Below are 23,477 nucleotides of genomic sequence, written 5' to 3' on the forward strand. Positions count from 1 at the left end.
GTAGTATGTATTCCATACGTGGAATGATGAATTTGATTGCTGTTGATTACGTGATTGATCTGTTTCATTACAAACCTTCGTTTTGAAACCTTAAGAAACTTTTAGTAAAAATATAATCAAACAGTAGGCATTTCATAAGCTTGTAATATGAATATAATTAAATTTAAATTTAAACACTTTGATGAAGGTCAACACATAGTTTAATACAAGTTTTTACCAATGTTTGATCTACGTAGCCTTGACTTGAAGGTTATTTCGGCTCGGTTATGTTCGGATGGAATCGTCGTTCATCTGAGTGTGACGGGTAGTAATGGGAAATATCAAGAACAAAAACAGCAAGAAAACACACCAAACGAAGACAGTAGTATTTGTGAGGTGATGGTGTGAACGTATGCGCTGTGAATGGAATTTTCCTGACAGTAATTTAGTGTTCACCTCGTGTAATTTAATGCCAATTCCGGTGAGTTTTTCTATCCTTTAACATTATCTCATTACAGTTCGCTTTGCAACTGATTGGTATTTGGGAATGGGTAACCCATAGTAACATTTGCAACGACGCCTACTTTCCGCTTGTATTACAGTCATGCAGATTGTTTAATCGTCGTATGTGGGGAGAGCTGACCGTATTTAATTAATTCTATGTGCTTGTTTTTTATCATCCAAAGCCCATATTAACTGACTTTTTATATATTTCATTCGTTTGTAAACAGTACAGTACCATGAAAAATATTTTTTTATTAAACTCACTAGCAATCAATTGTAAACAATATAAACTTTTAAATAAATATTTGCAATACGATATGATGTTAGATGTAATAAATTTGCCCCACAGCAGTCGGCCGTTCAAGATTCATTTTCATTTCACTTCCCTTTTGCTGTGTTGTTTCATTACTGACGAAGTTACTCAATTCTCTTGAAACGAATTCCTGCTGATGTTTCTACGGCTGTGGCTGCAAGGTTTTTTTTGTACGGCATGGGGCATCAAGTAGTACTTATGAAGTTATGAATACTTGCGGGTTGATAATGTGGCTTGGCGTATGCTTCTTGAGCATAAATTGGCAAATCTTGCATACTCGTGATAATTTTCTCCTTTAGGCAACTTGTAAAAATTTGGAAATAATTATGTTTTTTATATCACTAATAATTGATAATTAAAATTGAGATTATGATGGCATAGAACGGTATTCAAATTAGACTTATATTGAAAGGTGTAAGGTTATAATAAGTTTTAAGTTATACGAAGTATTAACTACTTTCTCGCAATATAATCACCTTCGGCATGACTTCGGGTGCTCTTCGGGTGGAAACCCGAACGAGGGAAACAAAAGTGGTAAACTCGATGCCGTCTGATGTCCGGACTGGCAGCGTTGCTAGTGTTAGTGCAGTGCTGCTAGACGCAAGACGTATTTTGTGAGCTTTCCTGGTGTACAGTTTCAAGTTATCAGAAATCCCCTATCGTGTTGTGTTTACCCCGCTTCCCCTACTGTGTGTGCTGTAGTAGCAGTTCTTCCGGTGAGTGTTTTATTCAACTCACTCGGGTGGATGAAACTTGTGACTATTGTTCCACATTCACTGTGTGGCTTATACATTGGAATGAGATGTGACTTGAGCTTCACGGGGGGTTTCTCGATGTGGAACGTAGATGGTGGCTGGTGATTGAATATGATTTTAGTGCTTTTCGTTGGTGTGCTGGCTGTGCGCGGCGTGCTGTTGCTGTAGAATATAGGATGATAATTTGATTGAGTGGCGCGGGTTTTATGAAAGTCGAACTACTTTTGCGTGGTCGGTAGGATGATCTGTGATGACATATTATGTTCGGCGTTTAAGTGCCAAATTATATTTTTGATGATTTTATGATTGTTTGTTGTATATTTTTTAAGTCATGAATTGCTTTTGCATATTCAGTTAGTTTCTGAATCTTCACGAACATATGCAGGATTGTTTTTATTATTATAGAATTCGATGACGAAGTGAGCACAACAATTTTACTTTTTTACTGCTTGACTCAATATGTTAGTAATTCGAATGTTAATGTAAAAAAAAACCCTAAATGGGGCACCTTCTTTAGAAATAGATGGAATTATAATCATTTCAAATGTTTTAGTGATGTGACCCAACTCGTGTCAACATCAAACTCAATAGGCAGCATTGGGTGGTATGATAAGAAACAATAAACTTGATTATTTGTAGCATCTATTCTAAAAAAATCTACAAGTTTACTGAATTGTTCACACAAATCAATAAAAGCTTTCACTACATATATAGTGAAAAAATATCATCGCTACCGTTTTGTGTTAAACGAACTTCAGGATTTAGTACGAAATTTAAAACCAGTTTGATGTTTTTGGGTTTACAATATTGAGTTTCAGAATCAGATGATTCCTAAGATTATTTGGATTCCAGTACCTTCCTCGATGGCTACAGCATAACTTTGCGCCATTGTCCGGCGTATGTACTGTAGAGCTCCATTTTCGTCGGTCTTAGGTGATACTTCTCCGAGGTGCTTCCAACGTTTAGAATTCCCAGATGCTCTTCCACCGCGAAATGATCGACCTCTACCTGGTCCTTGTTGCACATTAGTTTTTTTTGTTTTTTTTTTCAGCCCGCTGAAGTTCGCCATATTTTCAACCCTTATTAATTATAATATTTGCTTCATCCTACAATTAGGGAGCCGGATCCTATTCTTGGCACTTTTAATTAACTTCGGCTGTGGGGTTTTTCGATAGCTACAGAGCTTAAATTTGGCAACAAAGTGGGTCGTATCTTATTGCAAAGTTTCCAAAGTGAATCAAGGAAGTGCCCAAGTGGTTCTGCACCCTCTGCTTTCCGGCCAGCTTCTGCTAACGAACACTCTTCGTGCACGTGGAGAGCCACCCGTAGTATCAACGTTTTATATGGTGCGTATCTTGTATCCGTTAACAAGTTGCAGGCCCTACGCTCGATAGCTTGAGCTTGAGCTTGATTGGCCGCCCGTGGATGCACTCCAGTATCGCCAGATCAGCTTCACTTACACAAGGTACCAACCGAATGACTGCTTGGGACTAACAGGCATCCTCAGTGTATAAGTGCTGGTGATCTTCTATTTTTAGGCAACAATGGCACCTGCCACGTCAGAATGCAGACCAATGAGAGGAAGGGGGAGGAATTGATGATGCATTGAACTGGCTCCCACGTAGACCGTATATTCCACTGCATCCACGCCAGTTCATGCGGGAGTGTATGGATTGGGGGAAAGGCATGGCAGAGAGGTTTGCTTTTGTGGTTAAGCAGACTGCCTATGTATCAGGCGTAAGAAAGGCGTGCGCATGGAAGTATGGAAGCGTTAGGGAAACGGTTTCTTGTCCGTCTCTGGTTCTAGCGTTTGCTATGAACGATTAGTTTTTGAGTGTGATATACACAGTTAAAAAAATGAAGATTACACGTCATGTAAACTTCATTCATGCGATGTAAACATGACGTCATGTAAATTTAAGTCTGATATCATGTAAAAATGTGTTATATGTCATGTAATCACTCAGAATCCTGCTGGATTACATGACATATAATTGAAGTTTACATGGCATATCATGTAAATATCCATGATATTCCACGCTCCAATTATGTGCATTATATGTCTCAGAAATTTACACGTTTCGTTCGAACTGTGTATTCAGAATGGAAGATAGAAGCAAGTGAGAGATATACAACTACAAAGTACGATGAAAGGGACGGGCCTGGGATTGAACCCATGACTTTCTGCATATGAAGCAGAAGCGGTAGCCATCAGACCACCAACCCCGTTGCAGGCCCTAAGCTCGATATGTACATAATCCGTAATATCACTCCATAGGAAATGTCATTGTTACATGTAACAAGTTTTCCAAGCTAAAGTGACGGGGTTGGTAGTCTAATGGCTATCGCTTCTGCTTCCTGGGTTCAATCCCAGGCCCGTTCCATTTTCATAATTGTAACATTCTTACTAATGGCTATCTCTCTTCTCTCTGCGTCATCCTTGACAATGACATATCAAACATCATCAATTCTATCTATCGCTAGAATCTGTGGGCTTCGTGGCCGTGTGGTTAGTGTTACCAAGAATTTAGCCGCATCGAGTCAAGGAGTGTGGGTTCGATTCCCGCTTCAGTCCGGAAAACTTTTCGTCAGGAACGTGTTTCGACTGTGCCACTGGGCATTGCATGCTAGTCCGTTGTCTAGTATGGTGCTTCCTTCAAAGGACAAATCGTCCACTGGAAGCATTAACGTGTCGGTGCCTTAAAAAAATAAATAAATCGGCTTAACAGCTTACCACAGTGGCATCCTTACGGTAGAACACCTCATCCATAACTAACAAAATACTACTTCCAAGGTAACTATGGAAAATGCAGGAGATTCTCCTGTTTTCTAGTAACAACGGCTATCTAATAATCATTCCTCCCTCTTCCCGATGGCTTCCATCTATCTTCATCTACAATCATGTACTTTGCTCTAGTAAAATCAATGGTTAAGCTTATTCTTGCTGTCTCCATCTTCAGAGGCACGAAGGCATCCCTCCATTTAATTGATAATGCAACATAAGTGCATAAGTGACGTATTGATACATTGTTAATGTCGAGGTCATGCAATATTGCCTAACTCCTCTTGAAGATTGTTGAACAAAAGTAACGTCACATTAATAATGTTCCTTTTTTTCTGTTTTTTTTACAAGGCGAAATCTGCAAACAGGCCTCCCGAGAAGGTAACTCTGGGGATGCCGCACCAACGACGACCTACTAAAACTAGTCCATGTACTGTACATGAGCAATTCTCGCTGAATTTCTCAAGTGGTATACAGAGTGCACTGACCCTTTCTGTCAGCACATGGTTGCTATAGGCGGTAAATGCATAGGTTCGGGCACTCAGAATCTCCTGCGTGCCCCAATTGTGCTGGTGTGAAGGAAACAGCGGAGCATATCGTGCTAGATTGCCCCCGTTTCATTGTTGTGAGAGATCGCATGCTCGCTACTTACGGAGGGGGCACATCCCCCGACAATATAATAGATAGCATGTGTGCGGATGCCGAGTACTGGAATGCAGTAACTACGGCAGTCACTCACATTGTGTTAGAATTGCAGCGCCTATGGCGCGCCGACCAATAGTTGGCTGCAGAGGATTAGCCTTGCCGAGGCTGGTCCCTTGTAATATTGTTTAAGTCGGCTAGGAGAAGAAGTTTGCCTAGGCTACTTCTGCTACATGTTTTGTGCTATATGCACTGGCCCCTCCCCAAAGAAGTACCGGGGAGATGAGGGTCTGAGGTCAAGGGTCAGTGCACTCTGTATACCACTTGTGCAATTCAGCGAGAATTGCTCATTTGCAGTGCATGGACTGGTTTTAGTAGGTCGTCGTTGGTGCGGCATCCCCAGAGTTACCTTCTCGGGAGGCCTGTTTGCAGATTTCCCCTTGTAAAAAAAACAGAAAAAAACGTAACATTATTAATGTGACGTTACTTTTGTTCAACAATCTTCAAGAGGAGTTAGGTTGCATGAACTCGACATCACCAATGTATCAATACGTCACTGATGCACTTATGTTGCATTATCAATTAAACGGAGGATGCCTTCGTGCCTCTGAAGATGGAGACAGCGAGAATAAGCTAACCATTGATTTTACTAGAACAAAGTACATGATCGTAGATGAAGATAGATGGAAGCCATCGGGAAGAGGGAGGAATGATTATTAGATAGCCGTTGTTACTAGAAAACAGGAGAATCTCCTGCATTTTCCACAGCTACCTTGGAAGTAGTATTTTGTTAGTTATGGATGAGGTGTTCTACCGTAAGGATGCCACTGTGGTAAGCTGTTAAGTCGATTTATTTATTTTTTTTAAGGCACCGACACGTTAATGCTTCCAGTGGACGATTTGTCCTTTGAATGAAGCACCACACTAGACAACGGACTAGCATGCAACGCCCAGTGGCACAGTCGAAACACGTTCCTGACGAAAAGTTTTCCGGACTGAAGCGGGAATCGAACCCACACTCCTTGACTCGATGCGGCTAAATTCTTGGTAACACAAACCGCATGGCCACAAAGTCCACCTGCCTTAGAATGATTAGTTTAACTCCTATTCAGAAAAATGTTGGTTTGGTAAGAAGTGGAGAAAATTTCCTATCCGAAAAAAAAAATCTCGCCGGTGGGATTCAAACCTATGATCCTCAGCATGGTCTTGCTTTACCTCTATGGCTACTTATTATTTTTTAGCAAATTATTAGAATTATTTTTAGCAAATTTGAATATTCGCATCATGAAACTGTAAAATCCATAAATTATGTAACATGCATGGAAACGAGGCTATATAAGCTTAAATTAATTTATGACCCTTGTCCATTATTTCCCCATAATGTAAAAGCCAATGGCCAAGGTAATATTAAAACTGGCGCCATTTTGTTTCCTGCAACACTTGGTACAGTACGGCAAAATCGATTCCTCTCCTCATCTTCCAACAGCTAGTCAACTGTACCGCTTCTGCTTCCGATGTCGTGTTTTCTGGTCTGGTAGATTGCTGTTCCTATACCTATCTGCTATACGCTTTGGCTGTGTGTGCTCAGTGACGGAGAGCACTGCCTGCTGCGATCGAAGAGCTGTGGCTGTGCGGCGGTGATTGTGGGGAATGTTTCAAAGAGAAATAAAACGTTTCTGCCGCCCGGAGGCCCCCGGATAGAGAATGGATTTTGTATGGGATGTTTTGTACCATGATATTTGAACGTGTTGTTCAACGTTCGAAATCTGAAAAGTGGGTCATCATGGAAACCGATGCATCTCCTTTGTGTAAGGTTTTGCTGGTAACCCTGAATGTTTGTTGAACGTGCATAAATTACATCACGCTCCCGTCTCTGGACAAAACTTTTTGCAAGGAAACTTCGAAAATTGGTATGGATAGTCATGTTTTTCTCTTAACCGCCTCCTTTTGAGAGCGTGACGTAATTTATGAACGACCCCTAAATGATAAAGGAATCTCAAATAAATAAGGCAGGCTACAATATGGAAATTTCGTTTTTTTATATATTTTCCTTCACTCAAAACATGACGTACTTTATGGAAAATCCTCAATCCAACAAGACGGGAAAGCGTCTCTGGGTCGAGAACATATAAATACTCTCGTACAATCTGAGTTGATAGATCAATAATTTTGTAACGTAAATTATGGCCTTAGCATTTATTGCAACAATTTAAATGTGGTACTATTTTTGGCTCCATTGACATGACATTTTTTATCTCAATTTTCCGAACATGATTGGATGGTGGTCATTGACCAGAGTATTTCCTTTCGATTTTCGCTCATTCTCTCATTTACTTGCATTCAATTTTCACTTCACGTGATGTATCTATTCTGACTGCACCCTAAGATGTATGATGTCGTATGCATAAGTTACATCACTTTTAGTATGATCTTTCAAATTTGATTTGGTGTAGGGAAGGGAAGGTCATATGCGAGCAGAGATCATGACCTACTACACCCATCAATTTTAAAAGTTTTGTATGAACGTTGCGTTGAGGATACACAAAAATGGTACCAAGTAGTCACTGTTCAACACCCATGCCATTTAGAAACATACTGAGTAAACACCATCCAATAAGCTAACCACAGAATTTTCGTCATGAAAAATTCCATGATGCAACAATTCTTATCTTGATACTCAGCTTAGTGCAAGTAGTCAACCAATTTAAGATTTAATGATTATTTTGGTGCCTTTCAAAGACCATTCTAATTTTAAGTTAATATTCTATAGGAAAATGATAATAGATTAACATATAACGCTGCATTAGAGGTGAAGTCCAGTATTATCAATTTTACGAAAATATTGATTGAACCTGGTTGTGGTCGGATGTCGTTCTCTACAGGTTATTTTGCTCATGCGGATGACTGTGATAGAGAAAGAGAATGGCTTGCTACGATCGATGTGCTGTACGCGTCCTACACTGGCACTGGTGGTGGCAGTGATGCAAGCAAAAAAAAACGGTACGAAAAGGTTCGCAGTTCCGCTGAAGAAAAAACTTGATTGATTCGATGATAATTTCGATAGAAATTATAAATATCAATCACTAAGACAAACTTCAACATCATGCACACAGTTGTAGGGCTATAAAAAGTAAACAAAATTCAATCCTTTACAATATAATTTTAAACTTATTATGAAAAATCATGAAAGCTTACTAAAATATTTGTAAAATGATGGAATGTATTGCAAAAAGTTTGCTTTCATATGTACAGTCAACGCTGCATCTACGTAGTGAAGAGTTCGCTTCGAAACGCGCATGCAACAAACCCAACAACATCGAACCTGTTTCGCTCGTTTCACTTTGACGGAGTGTAATCTCACGATGAGAACTTGGAATGTGAAGCAGAATCATACTGATAGGGGTTTTTAGGTGGATGCCGTTGTAGATAAAATCGAGTAATGGTGTGCTTTGAAGTGGTGCCGTTTTTTAAAACCTCTAACCACTCTACTAAAAGCATTGAATTATTTTATTTATGATAATTGTTTGAATGTAATTTATATTCTTCCAAATAAGTAACAGTAATAACATTCAATTACTGGTTTACTACTTGGCTTGAATAAGTATATTACAAAAGTAACCCAAAGTATTCCAAATATTGTGAAATTATCGGAAACTCAAGAATCGCTCGTGTTGTTTCGTTTAACTTCGGCTCTCTTCGGATGTCGATGACTCTCTTGTAGAAAAATGAGGTTATATTGCCGTCCATGTCTGGGCACATTAGTATTAGTGCAGGGCTGCTAGCAACCGGACGCGTCGTCTTCGGTTGCTGTTTTGTGAGTTTGTTATCAGTTCGTAGCTTGTCATTCCTTGGTGAGTTATTTTGCATTGTTATACCTCTAACAAGTAGGCTAACACTTCAGTGTTAAACACACTCACACACACACTGCCATGATACACCAATATCATTGTATTACACACTATAAATAAGCAATAAGTGAGGGTACGTGACCCATCACCAAGCAGAGTTGTTAATTGTTAATTTGCAGTTGGCGCAGGGGCAGCTTTGCGCTGGTTGTTAGCAAACGTGTTCCCGCTGCAGGGAACAGCGTGCGGGTTGTTTATTTGGGTTGTTTTTTACTTACTTTTATAACGTTTCGCTGTTTCAATTCTGGTCGTTCATTCGTTTACGGGCACTTACGGTAAAAAAAAGGAAAAGGTATCGGTGTAGCAGAGCGCGTAGCTCATACTGTATCTTGTACTTTTGATACGTAATCGATGTGATTGGAAGATTAGTAAATACGCGTTGGTATGGAAATATGCCTTAAAATATATTGTGGGAACATTCTTCGTTCAATGTGATTTTATTTTCATATTTTTGTGTTATGGACAAATCTGGAGAAACAGACATTTGTAGCGTTTATTATCTGGCGTATCTGCAGTGATCGATTTCTCTTTGACAATTTTCTCTTTGGATTAGTACACGAAATTCAACCGTTTTTCACAACATTTCACGATGCAGCACGACGAAGGACGATGAGTAGTTTCTATTAAATCAAAAATAGAAGTAAAAAATAGTTGTCTGGCCAAGTTATTAGCTAAAGAGAAACTCGATGAAGAAAAATCGATCATTCCAGTTACGCTCTTATGATAATGAACGCGGGTGTGGCTTGAGTTAATCTTTTTTGACTTCAAAGGCTGTTTCCTATATATAGTATTAATTGGCCTATAGAGAAAGTGTGCCTGTTATGGCTATAGTGTTTTCCTATTTTGCCATATTTGAATTCTCGAAATCTTTCTCATTTTGAACACTTGAATATTTTAACATTAATTTTAATTTCAAACTTAGACTCAAAATGATTAAAAATTTGAAAACAATTCTGGTACACCTACCCCAGCTTTTATTATAAATGCTGGACAAACATTAGACAAGGACTTAAGAGGTCTTTTTCGACACCATTGCTGTTTAACCCTTTCATGCCCGCCCACGTCAACCAACACTACTATTAGGAAGATAAGTGTTAGATATTCCAGATAGTTGGTGAGTGTGATCGAGTTGAAGTGGGCTCAACAGCGTCTTGCAAAGTCGTTGTTCACCAATGTCGATGTGCCCCTTTCTAATGTTTGTCCACAATTATTAAAAAATGGTTGACACAGTGTAAACTTGAGACGTGTAAACTATGTCATAAAGTACGTAGTTGAGTGTGAAGTGTGAAAAAAACCTCGTATCATCTTAGGGATGGTACACAAATTATGTCACGCTAAATTTCAACTTGTTCGTCCCCCTCCCCCCCTTTGTCACACTTTTTGTATGAGTCCTCCGAAAATTTTGTAAGGCTTGTCACGCTTGGCTCGACCCCCTCCCCCCTTAGAGCGTGACGTAATTTGTGCATGACCCAGTATATAGAAATCGCTGTTCATCGCTATCGTTGAAAGATTATGTTCACTAGTTTAGAAAATAAACTGGCACTGTTCAAGATTCTCCGGTTCTAAAAAACAATAACTAATTATTGACCCGTCCAATTTGAAAACGATCTTCGACAAAGTTGTAGCTGATATATATATCTATAAATATTAGTATAGCACTAACTCCCAATTGCATATGGGAAAACATAGCCGATTGAATGAATTAATTGCTTTTCTCATAGTAGCTCCCATACAAACTTTGGCTTGTGCAGTCTCAGTTTTCATCCAAATGGGCTCAAATTTCGGGAAGGCACTCAGAATTCGACGTAGAATCGAATGGGCATTGTGGAGCAAAAACAATTTGTTGAACCACCCTATTGTTCACCCAAAATAAAATAATGTTGTTTGATCAATAGGAAACCAGGAAATAAGATTTTTTAGCTATGTAGTAAAAACATTTTTTTTAACGAATTAAGTTATTTTTTACAAATAAAAATTTTTATTCTTCAAAAAAAACGTCAATGAATATTGGAAAAGGGTCCCCGCCGCGATGTTTTCACAAGAGCGCTGGACGGCACTGACGTCCATCTTCCGGATACAATCGTGGTCAACTGCTTCGTATCCTTGGCGCACCAATTATTTTGTATACTAGGGCGCTAAGGGAGCTGAAAAAATCTTCAATGGGACGGCACTGGGGCTAGTTGGCCGGGTTCCTTCCTTTCGCCACGTACGGTAAAACCGTATAACCCGTACAACACGCTCGCGGAGTGCTTTCTGTTTCGACGCCATCTTCGATTGAACTGACAGCACCCGAGCGAAAAGAAACATCACAACTAACAATTTCAGCGATATAAGCCCAGATTATTTGCTTTCTGCTATTACTTACTTTTGATGGCACTACCTCCTTCAAGACATGACCTGAGCCACAATGTTATGCCAACAAACGGTTCATGGCTGCTAGCCTCCAGTTTCTCGATCGCCCCACACTTCCAAGATCCTGCTCTACTTAGTCAAACCACCTAGATCGTTGCGCTCCTCTCCGTCTTGTATCGGCCGGATTCAAGGTGAACACCATTTTTGCGGGATTGTAGTCCGGCATTTTCAACTTCCGGACTTATCAGCGTCTTCTACATGGTACACTTAGTACGGAGTTACCAGATCGCAAGGTTTTGTGAAGTCCGTAGTCAGCACGACTTCCGGCAATGATCCGTCTTCGAATATCATCATATGTTTGCCAAACGAACTCTATTGCGCTCGATTCCTCCAGCCAGCAGATATTTCGCCTTCGACGTATTTACCTTCAATCCAACCCTTTCTGCTTCACGTTTCAGTCTTCAGCATTCTTCCGACACAGTCCACGTCGTCAACGGAACAGTAAACTGGCTGGATTTATTGAAGATCGTGCCCGCATCAGATAACGTACCCGACATCCTCACACAGCAATGTACACAATCCATCGTTTTCTTGATCAGCTTAGTCAGTTTTCTGGAAAACCCGTTCTCGTCCACTTTGAAATCGATGAATAGGTGCATATGCACCTTGAATTTGTAATTCGAGACACTTTTGCAGGATCTATTGCAATATAAAGATTTGGTCCGTTATCGATCGCCCGTCCACGGAACCGGCTTGATAACTTCTCACAAAGCTGCCTGCTTACGGCAATAGACGGCCGAAGATGATCTGGCACACCAATTTATAGGCTGCGTTAGAATAGCTTGATAGTTCTCACATTCTAACTTGTTTTCTTTTTGTATATTGGGTATATTACTCCCTACTTCCACTCCTCGGGTAGCTGTTCTGTATCCTAGATCCTGGGTATCAATCAGTGCAGGCAAGTAGCCAATCTGTCTGGGCCCATTTTGATAAGTTCCGCTCCAATATCATCCTTTACAGCTGCTTTGTTGCTCTTGAGCTGTTTGATATCATCATTAACTTCACTTATTGTGGGAATTGGCACGTCTCCCTCATCCGTCGTGCCGATGAAGCTATTCCTTCTGCTGCCTTGTTCTTCCGCCTCTACTCATCATAGTGCTGCTTTCACCTTCCAATCATCTCACGTTCGTTTGTCAAGATACCTACATCATAATCCCGGTACATTCTAGAACTAGAAATTACACGTTTCTTGAGAACGATACAGCTACTCCATCTCTTCGCACTCCAACTCTTCCAAGCGACGCCCTTTATCCCGGAATTGATGCGTTTGCTGCCTTCGCTTCTGTTTGTAACCCACATTTTGACGTGTAACTTGCTGCAGCATTATAGCCCGCGCTGCATCCTTCTCGTCCAAACCATCCGCACTCCTCGTCGAAGCAACCCCGTCGAATTCCTTCCACAAATCCAATGACATCTGCTTCCCAGACAGATGGAAGGTGGAGTAGGAGGTGTTGCTGCCAAACCGGGAAAACCGCCAGGAGATCCAGCTTCATATAGACCAATATGCTTGCTGGATACCTTTGTTAAACTTTTGTAGAAGGTCATCCTCGGCAGGATGACGATCTACACGGAAGGCTCATGACTATACCGCACTATATCGTCGGAGGCAGTATGCGTTATCGCTAGAATGATCCCCATATGCATCACTCTGGCTGAAGACATAGCATGCTACCAGCAACGGACACAAGTAACTTACTTGTAAGGAATATCATCAGATTGGATACAATGGACAAGTGGCAGCAGGAGTGGAATACCTCACATTCCTAACGTGTCGGTGTGGACGGCCAGAAAACATGGAGAAGTTAACTTCCTCCTGATCCAAATTTGTCAGGCCATACATGCTTCCGGAAATATCTGCACAGATTCAGACACGCAGAGTCTCCACATTGTTAGCACGTTATATTCGACTGCTCTCGATTCAGGGATATACGAAGCGAGATGATGCCAGAAACTGCAAGCATCCTAAATCCGGACAACATCATGCAGAACATGTGCCAGCATGAGAGCACTTGGAATGCGGTGAACAGAGGGATAACGCAGATTATGTCGTCGCTGCAACGGAGTAGGCTAGATCCCCCCATCGGGACTAGATCGAGTAGAGCGGGCGTAGCGTAGTATCGATAATAAGCCGCCGGGACGCCTGCAAACCGGAAGTCATCCTCCAACCGGAATTGGGTCCTAAAATTTTTAATAAAATCTTGTTTTTATTTAACAACTCGAAAGAGCATGTTACTTCAACTACTTTAGCATTTTTTCCCGCTCAAATAACGGCTATATCATATTTAAACTTTAATTTAAAAATTGGGTCCATAAATGAACCTTGACACTTGAGATCATGTTTGACGTTCGCTTAGTCGACAAAAACACCACAGGGGTTTTAGTTTCAACACTGGGGTTGTTACTATCTGACATTTCGGAAGGGACACGGGAAACAAAATACACCCAAAATTTGAGTTTAAGCCAAGGGGTGTGACAAAATCTAAAAAAATGTTTTTTTCGACTTAAATCAACGGAAAACATTAGAAAATTGAGTAAACATGTGTTTTTGGCTTAAACTTAAGCGTTTGGCACTAAAATCGGGACAGGGCTTTAGGACCCTATTGCAGAGACGACCTTGATGGCACTTGGCCGACCACCGTCGAGTCGGAGTAGGCTGAGTCCACCGCCGGGGTCTAGCTGAGTAATTCGTGAAACAGCACTGGCAAATGGTCGTCGAGGCGCCTGTGAACCGGAAGTTTCCCTCCACCGGAATCGCAGGACCGACCTCGGCATCTGCTCGGTCAGCTTCGGAGTAGGCTAAGTCCACCGTCGGGACTAGTTAAGTAAAAATATTGTCGGCGCGGTAAAAAGTTAGAATCGGGTTCTCGCCGAAGTTGATTTTTTCTCAGAATCTATTCGAGATACCTAACTTCGGAAGTGGTGAACTCGATTCGCATCCGGATGCGCTCTAATGCGCTCTACAGCCGGGATTCGCTGGTTGGAACACGACTGCCTTCCATCTAGCGAATCCGACCCGTTTGTTGGAACGACAGATAGCTGGTGAAAATGCTCCACACTAACGCATCTGGAGAGCAAATCGTCACGAAACGCACATAAACAATCGCATTTGGTCTATATAGGGATCGTTCAAATATTACGTATCGCAACAGGGGGAGGGAAGGGGTCTTACATAGTGTTACGATCCATACAAAATTTTAAAATTTTTCATACAAATGTTGTTACGTGGGGGAGGGAGGGGGTCTAAAATTGGCAAATTTTGCGTTACGTAATATTTGAATGAATCCAATATGGAGGCTTCAATGCGACGGTAATCAGGCGTCAAAGTCAGTTTGGCATTTTCTGTTGACATTTGAGTGCTTTTTAGTTGGAATATTTTTCAACCAGCGAACATCCAAGCATCGAGTCATTCCATGTAGCGGACCCCCAACGAGTGAATCCCCACTGTACTTCCGAAGTAGGGTATCTTGCATTGATACCATTTTCGGTAAACTGCATTTTCTAACGAATGACCGAACATATAATATCGTATCTGGAGTAGGCTAGCTCCACCGTCTGAGACAAGGTCGAGTAGCATCGATCGTCACAAACCAGTTTTGAGTCGTCGGGGCACCAGTGAACCGGAAGTCATCTTCCAACCGGAATCGCTGGATCGACCTCGGCATCCAACCGGTCAATTAGGAGAACTCGAAAAGCAGCAGCGGAGAACGAGTCGAAGTAGAGCAACGAAATGTACATAAACGTCCAGTATAAGTTCAACAGGGCTCTGACGTAAGGCCAGTCCAAGAGAAGTAGGCGTCGTCGCACAGCAAGCTGTCCAAAGGGGGTGGGACATTTCGCATACGGACGTTTGGCATAATGGACATTTGGCATAAGGGATCGTCCATAAATGACGTAGCTTCACGGGGGGATTCACGAATTTGTGACGATGTGTGACGAGGGGGAGGGAGGGGTCCTAGCTAGTGGACGTAGCATTTTGGATCACGCCGCTAAAATAAGAGGCGCTGAAAAAAAAAGACACATTTTTTTTATCAAACTTCTTTTTTCATTGTTTGACTTATAAAGTTGGGTTATAAAATGATGATTCAGCTTCAAAACATTCATATGACAAGATTGAAAAAATTGTAACCAAATTTTAGATTTTCTGTAGGGCAATATATTCATGTAATAATAAATTAATTTATAAATAAATAAATTAAAAGATAAATAAATTAATAAAAAATCAACGCTTTAACGACTTGGAAAACATTGTTTTAGTTTTATTCATATATTCTGTTAGAGCTTATTTCTTTAAAAAAATATGTTCGTTTTGGCAAATATTACATTTAAACAAGATATTCATTCCGTGAATTATGCTCTCAAGGTTGCAGAAGATCTGCACCCAATCAACTCATCGATTTGTTTTGATATATCAATGCTCTTGATGGAATAGCCTGAATAAAACTTGATGGAAAAGCCTGGACAACAGATTCGAGTGTTAATAACTCGGTAATTTGAAGAAAGATTATTTTTAGTATTTAATTGTAGCGTTATAGTTGTCTGTGGTTATAGGTTGTGTAAGATTATTTCAGTATGGGGAACGATAATGAAGTTAAGCTGAACTATCAATAAAGCTGAATAACTTGTACAATAATCGCTTAGATTTTTTGAACATTCCAAATATTAGAAGTGTAATCTTTTCTACATCTGGCACCTGATTTATAAATGGATTTGAATTTGGATAATAATGACGAATGTCAATTTCAAATCAAATATATCTTATCTTGATCTTTTTCATTGAAATCTGTTTCCTAACAATGAATAATTAAAAAACAATCCTCTAATATAACTTAATTTCTTTTAAACATATTAGAAAATCTATTGTACCTCAACTCGTTACTGTTAGCTTCAACAATCCAATCAAAGATTTTTCATTTTTTTTCTATATTTTCAGCTGTAAACTAATTGTTCATGGTAACAACAGTAAAAGTAATACAATTTAGCCAGGAAAGTTCATTTAAAACTGTTTTCCAAATTACTTTTGAGCGCTACTGCAAATCAAACATTTATTCGTTAGATTATCCTTACGTTTCAGTCAGTAATTAATAGAAAAATCTGTATTGAACTTTTGAATTCCAATTTTTTTGTTTTAACCCAATTGCTAAGGAAAACAAATAAAAAAAATGTAAGTTGTAGGGAGGGGGGGTTGCTTGAAATGCTACGTATTTTCCAAGGGGGGGTATCAGCATTTATGACGAAATGCTACAAGGGGGGAGGGGGGTGTAAAAAATCAGCGAAAAAATGCTACGTCATTTATGGACGGCCCCAATCAGAATTATATGCCTTCTTTGAAATGCTACCTGTTCTTGTATGAAACTGCTTTATGCGAAACGACCATCATGCCAAACGTCCGTATACGAAACGTCCTTATGCGAAACATCTTTATGCGAAATTGGTCACCCCTCTGTCCAAAGCCCCGGCGAAATTTTCAACCGCCAATTGGGCATAACGAGTAGTCGCAGAGACACCGTAGACACAGCGTTTTTGACGATATTAAGCTTCAACAGCGAACTAGCAGAACAGCTAGAGGTTGAGACTGACGAAGTGCACGAGCACACCGAGTCCCACTCCGTGCCAACACACAACAGGCCAGGTTGTTGAACCTTTTCGTACCTTACTATGAAAAAAACTACTCCAGAAGTCCTCAAGAGGGGCTTCGTTGAACTCTTTCTCATCCGGCAACGCTTATTCAAGGCTTTGCGCGTAATCAGTTGCGACTTCGGATAGCTTGAGTCGTTCGAGATGGTACCGTGGCGGGCGTCAGTACCGAATGTTGTTCACAACGAAAAGTCTTTGGCGCATTTTAACCGTCACAAGGTAGTGGTCCGAATCGATGTTTGCGCCGTGATAGCTTCTGACGTCAATTATATTCGAGAAGTGTCATCCATCAATCAAAATGTTTTCAATCCCTGAGTCTATGCCGATCGTTTCAGTGTGAATTTACTTCCAGCACTGATATTTTTACGGCTGGCTCGCAAGGCCTGCACTGCACGAACAGCACTGTTTAGAGTCCCATACTGGCACTAGGACAATTATCAGCTGCTCTTAACATGGAGAAGACGCTGTTCTTTGTGGGTAAACTTCCACTTGACGAAGTTTCTGTCAGGACATGCTATAGTTGCTTTATTATGCATCCGGTAGAAATCAAGACCCACACTTATTTGAAATTATTATTTTCTTGGACCCTGAGCGTCGCAGCTGATTTGTGAATAGTGCGCTGTGTTTATGGAAATCGTAAGAATGCAGTGCCACACTAAAAAACTGATTTCAAAATGCAACGAGTTGAGGCGCGTCGCGAGTCTCACTGGAGCGATCCGGTTTGGTGGCGGTGCGACAATATACAGTGCGTGTTAAGGTTTTTGGGCTTGTTGCAGATATTCCCTTTGTAAAAAAGAAGTATATACCAAACGTTCGTATATCAAATTTCCATTTATAACAAATGTCCTAATTCTAGCATACGCTTAATGTCATCAACAGTTGGTGCCCTAGTTCGTTCAACAAAATCCAACGAACGAACTGTTACCAGTGAACCAATATACATGATTTTGCTTCACATAAGAAGACAAAACAATGGAATAGACTCATCATATAATGAGCTGCCATCATGCGACTGTACACACTTAGAAAATATCACCGACTCCGGTAATTTTTTTACCGAAATATAAACCGCTGAGCGCTCGGTAATGCTTCCGGTAAAGTTCAGGATTACCGAACAATCTGTAATTTCAATCGACACGCAGCTGTCAAAAAATTACAATATGCTCGTGAATTATTACCGAACGAATTGGCTTGTTTAGGGGTATCCTGTTTTTTACATATTCTGATTCTACGTTAAAAACTGAGCCAGAATCCAAAGTTTCATAATTTTCCGTGCCCTGGAACTATTTTTAAAACACGTTCGAACTTAGTATGGAAATCGTGTTTGAATCACCCCTCGGCAAGTTTTACTTCGGGACGAGCTGTCATTATGTAAAATGAAATGTCATTCAGTCGACGGAATGAAATCTTTTTAAATCATTTACTATATCAAAATTGAGATATTAAAGCGCAATAAAATCGTGTTACACTTAGAAAAATGCGCTCTTTCGATACGGCTACAAAAAACCGTGAATTTTTCATTACTAAACAACCCAATAGGGTCCTAAAGCCCTGTCCCAATTTTAGTGCCAAACGCTTAAGTTTAGGCCAATAACACACGTTTACTCAATTTTCTAATGTTTTCCGTTGATTTGAGTCCAAAAAACATATTTTTAGATTTTGTCACACCCCTTGGCTTAAACTCAAATTTTGGGTGCATTTTGTTTTCCGTGTCCCTTCCGAAATGTCAGATAGGAATAACCCCAGTGTTAAAACTAAAACCCCTGTGGTGTTTTTGTCGACTAAGCGAACGTCAAACATGATCTTAAGTGTCAAGGTTCATTTATGGACCCAATTTTTAAATTAAAGTTTAAACATGATATAGCCGTTATTTGAGCGGGAAAAATAGCTAAAGTAGTTGCAGTGAGATGCTCTTTTGTGTTCTTGAATAAAAACAAGATTTCATTAAAAAATTTAGGACCCAATTGTAAAATAAACTACCGAACGCACTGTTCGTAACAGCAGGCAGTCGGAATAGAATTGGATGATCAAAACAAAATAAAAATAACAAATTTCATCTTCTCTTCTTTCTGGCGTTACGTCCCAACTGGGACAAAGCCTGCTTCTCAGATTAGTGTTCTTATGAGCACTTCCACAGTTATTAACTGAGAGCTTTCTTTGCCGATTGACCATTTTTGCATGTGTTATTCGTGTGGCAGGTACGAAGATACTCTATGCCCTGGGAATCGAGAAAATTTCCTTTACGAAAAGATCCTCGACCAGCGGGATTCGAACCCACGACCCTCAGCATGGTCATGCTGAATACCTGCGCGTTTACCGCTACGGCTATCTGGGCCCCAAATTTCATATTGATAGTAAAAGTTTATCGATTTATTTCGCGTTTTCGTTTTAAATTCGTATGAAATGAACTGCTTGTCTGTTTATGAAAATGGGAAACCACCAGCGGCATCACCAACAACTCGAACGCGCGGTTTTGCAGAAAAGCGTCACCGATTCCGTCATGGGTGGTTATGCTCGTTAATGTGACGATTCCATCCGGAACCGTAATTGGACAGTTGGATACTACAACGAAAATATTTCATTCGATCTTAAAAATAGTTTTTTTAATAGAATCCCTCAGCTCGTACTTACGGAAAAGTAGTTCCAGGCGCTCATCCTGTTGTTGTAGTTTCATTTATTTTTTTTAGAAGACAGTGTCCATGGCCACAACACAGAAACGCAAAATATTAAACGTTTTTGGATGCAATACTATCATGTTGACTAGCACATCAAAACAAATATGGTGGCCTCAAAAATATCAAATCACAATTTGTTCGGTAAAGCGGTGTGGCACTATGAACTGAAGTACGGTAAAAAATTACAGTCTACGGTGAATCTAAACGATTTACAGTTTTTTCGGTAAATAAAAGGACGAGTTCGGCTAAAGTCGACGAATATTGTTTTGATTTTCTTGTATATTCAAGGGTGTTCGGTAAATCTCGTTTGTGATACCGAAATTTCAGTTAAATATTTATTTACAGTACGTTTCCGGTAAAAAAAAATACCGAACAACGAGAAAAAACCTAAGTGTGTAGAATGATGCACATTTGTTATTTTTAGTTTCTTGACCAAGCTATTGAAACCTTCAATGTATCTTAATTTATGACCTTTTGAAAACTATCGTATTAAATATTCACGAGTGATATAGTTTCAATTATGTATTAACTACAAAGCATTGCACATAGCTTCAATTCTTTAAGTTCCGCTTAAAAGTACGCCACGTGAAGAATCTACTCTTTGGAAACCGGTTTTTATGGAGTGCAGTTTCACATTCGCTTCTTCAACTTGTGAAGAATACACGAATAGAGAGTATACGGTCTATAGCCGCGGATATGGATGACGAGCGCTACATACATGATTTTGCAGTGCAAGTAGTGGGTTTACATGTGATATTTCTTAGCAACGGTGACTTGGGATCTTCATGATTTGCATTACAGAAGTAATCGATAAATTGTCAAACATGGATGCATTTTGTTTCTAAAGAGTTTCGCATCCAGTACCACAGAGGTTCCCAAACTTTCTTAGATCGTGGCGCCCTTAGCAATTTTCTGCGAATGACGCGGCGCACCGGAACAAAAAACTGAAGGGAGAGGACTTCCTTATACATGAGATATTATTTTTTTTTGTATTTTCCTCACTTCTTACCAGAAATATAATACTTTAAATATGGACAAAACAACACCAAAATAACTTTGAGGATTATTAGGGTGTATTATGACGCTGGTTACGCGTATTTAATGCGGCCTTTTCCATTTTGATTTTGCCATAATTGCCCAAATTATATACGTGTAACGGTCTGTCCAAAATACTTTGATCATCCTACTTAAAACGAATAACTCAAAGTGATGTTTGGTGCAATTTCTAGACAGTTCGATTTCTTTCCTTAGTCAACTTTTGGGGTTCAAAGTTTAATTGAGTTTTATTTTCAATGTCGATTTTCAAACGATATTGAGATATTCTAATTTATTCTAAATATACTCACACAAATATGCTTTTGCAAGTAAAATGTGAACTCGTGAAACTTTTGTTCTAACAAGTGAATTTTCTATTTCAATACTCATTAGAAAAAATGAAAGTTTTACTAAAAAAATACAACCAATGCACAAACGCAGAACTCTCCTGTTTCTGTAATTGTGAACGATTGATAATTTTCTTGCAATTATCCTGCATATTCCTTATTTTTTTTTTTTTTGCAACTTATCAATAATGCGAGAAGAAGAATCAGATAAAAAAATGTAAAAAAGAAGCTCCAGTTTTCAAAACTTAAATAAAAAGTAGGATTGGACATTCATCATATGATCAATTTGTAATCGTGTCATCGAAAATGAGTGTTTTCATAACTGTAAATGTTGAATCAAATTTCTTAAATTGACGCTTATATTGAGCTGTTCAGTAATCCAATCCGCATGGTTATTAAATTAATTAACTCATTACGCGTGGTAAAGATGAACAAGTTATGGGTGAAATTATGAAAAAAAAATCCACGTGCTCGGCTGGGATTTGAACCCAGGACTCTTGTATGCTAGACGAGCGCTTGTAACCAACTCAGTTATTGGGTCACCAAGTGGCTCGGTAGCTTAGTTGGTAAAGCGCTAGTCTAGCATACAAGAGTCCTGGGTTCAAATTCCAGCCGAGCACGTGGATTTTTTCCATAATATCACCCATAATTTGTCCATCTTTACCACGCGTAATGAGTTAATTAATTCAAATTTCTTGCTCGTCTTAAAAAAAAATCTGTTTTTATGTCTGTGTAGCAAAACCATTTTACATTATATATTTTTCAAACAAACAATCTGAGCAAAAAAGTCTTGAATGCTGTATTTTGAGTCAATCAAATAAATACATTAATCATAATTACATCTTTTAAACACACCAACACTACCCTGCTTCCAGTAGATGATTTGATTCCTTGAAAGTAGGACCATGCACGCCCTGTGAAACAATCGGAAAACGTTCCTTACGAAAAGTTTCCCGGACTGAAGTGAGAATCGAAGTAACACTTCTCAGCACAATGCTTGACGACACTAACCGCACGGCCTCGAATGCCAAAAACAAGATCAATTTCAAAAGTTGTCAACAATGAATGACAGTCGCTGAAAACGGTTATAATCTGAACCCACATTATTTATATCCGAAAATTTGAAATGTTTTTTAAGATAATGGGAAGATTTTAAATTTAATCATGAATCAACTTGCGGCGCCCCTGAAGAAATGCTACGGCGCACCAGGGCGCCGCGGCGCACAGTTTGGGAAGTACTGCAGTACCATAATAAAATAATTAGATGGTCGTCCATTGATTACGTAAGGGGTTATGCAAGAGAGGGGAATTTGATTTTGTTACACGCCATATACATTAATCTTGAATTAAAAAAAAATTCACGAGGGGGCGACCATAAACCAGGTGGTCATATAGGGAGGAGGGGAGGTTAGACCAAAGACCACAATCCATAGCAAATATAAAATCTTTGTAGGGACGAATGACCGCGGGGGGAAGGAGGGTCTGAAAATTTGAAAAAGGGGCACGTGGTTTATAGACAGCCCTTGAAGGGGGAAATAGGTTTCAAAAACCAGCAAAACTGTCTTCCATAATTAGTTAACAGCTACAAAGAAATAAACAATTATAAAGTTTTAGGAGTGAACTACAGTATGCCAAGTGATGTAATACAAAAATTCCGTGAATGGACTTTGTGATCCAAGATAAATATAGATTAGCTTTGTGTTCCATGTATTTGCCGCAGTGCAACGCAGTATCTTTGTATGAGTACAGTGCTGCTAGCTACCTCGCTATTTTCTTCCACCCTTTCCCAGTTGCTTGGTCCACGCTCATCTTGCATGCTATGAGCTGCTATAACGTGCACGCACAGACAAACAGACGTCACACTCTCATCATTGTCTATCGACCACCTTTTTAACGGTCGATTCAAAAATATGGTAGGTGGCCAATCCGCCACCCGCAGCGCTCGCATCGTTTTTGTTCGCGTTTGACATTTACACACTACCGCCATCTGTTGGCCCGTCGGCCAAATACACTAATTCTAGCATTGGGCGTACATGTCCTCGTGACTATGATTTTGATCGAGATTTGTTCTAAGTGTTACGTCTGTTTGTCTGTGGTGCACGTCTAGAATGCCCTTTGATGGACATTTTTTTCGTTCTGAGCTTCAGATGATAATTTATTGCTTTTGTTATTTTAATCTTAAATAGGTACATGGATATATACTTCAACGTTCATGATTTGTGAGAAGACTTTCTAGTACTACAAAAAGTTCTATCAATTAATTTTATACATTGTTACGTGATCCATGGATGTCCCTCTGAATATAATCTTCTAAAAATGTGATCACTGCTTCTGCCCGCCGCCATCTTGTATTCTACAGCACTTGGTACAGTACTGAAAAATCGATTTCTCTCGACCTCTTTCCATGGAATCGTGCCCAGGCAGCTGTGGCGTTTTTGCTTCCGATGTCGTATTTCAGTTCACGTATAGCTTGCTTGGCTCCTATCTGCTACGC

At 39.8% G+C, this 23,477-nt stretch overlaps 1 protein-coding gene across 3 annotated transcripts in view; it reads left to right on the forward strand.

Annotated features, from left to right (window-relative positions):
• Positions 1 to 365: 365 nt before the first annotated feature.
• The window catches only part of LOC5569161 (activating transcription factor 7-interacting protein 1), a 64,532-nt gene continuing 41,420 nt past the window's right edge, over positions 366 to 23,477 (forward strand). Inside the window, exon 1 of one of the 3 annotated variants that reach the window (XM_021842476.1) lies at positions 366 to 460. The gene's annotated coding sequence lies outside the window, so the exon portion shown is untranslated. Of the gene's footprint in view, positions 461 to 1,366; positions 1,513 to 8,728; positions 8,827 to 23,477 lie in introns of those variants that run through there. The other 2 variants (XM_021842474.1, XM_021842471.1) reach the window with 2 other exon arrangements.

The sequence above is a fragment of the Aedes aegypti genome, chromosome 2 (genome assembly GCF_002204515.2).
Source record: "Aedes aegypti strain LVP_AGWG chromosome 2, AaegL5.0 Primary Assembly, whole genome shotgun sequence".
NCBI lineage: Eukaryota > Metazoa > Arthropoda > Insecta > Diptera > Culicidae > Aedes > Aedes aegypti.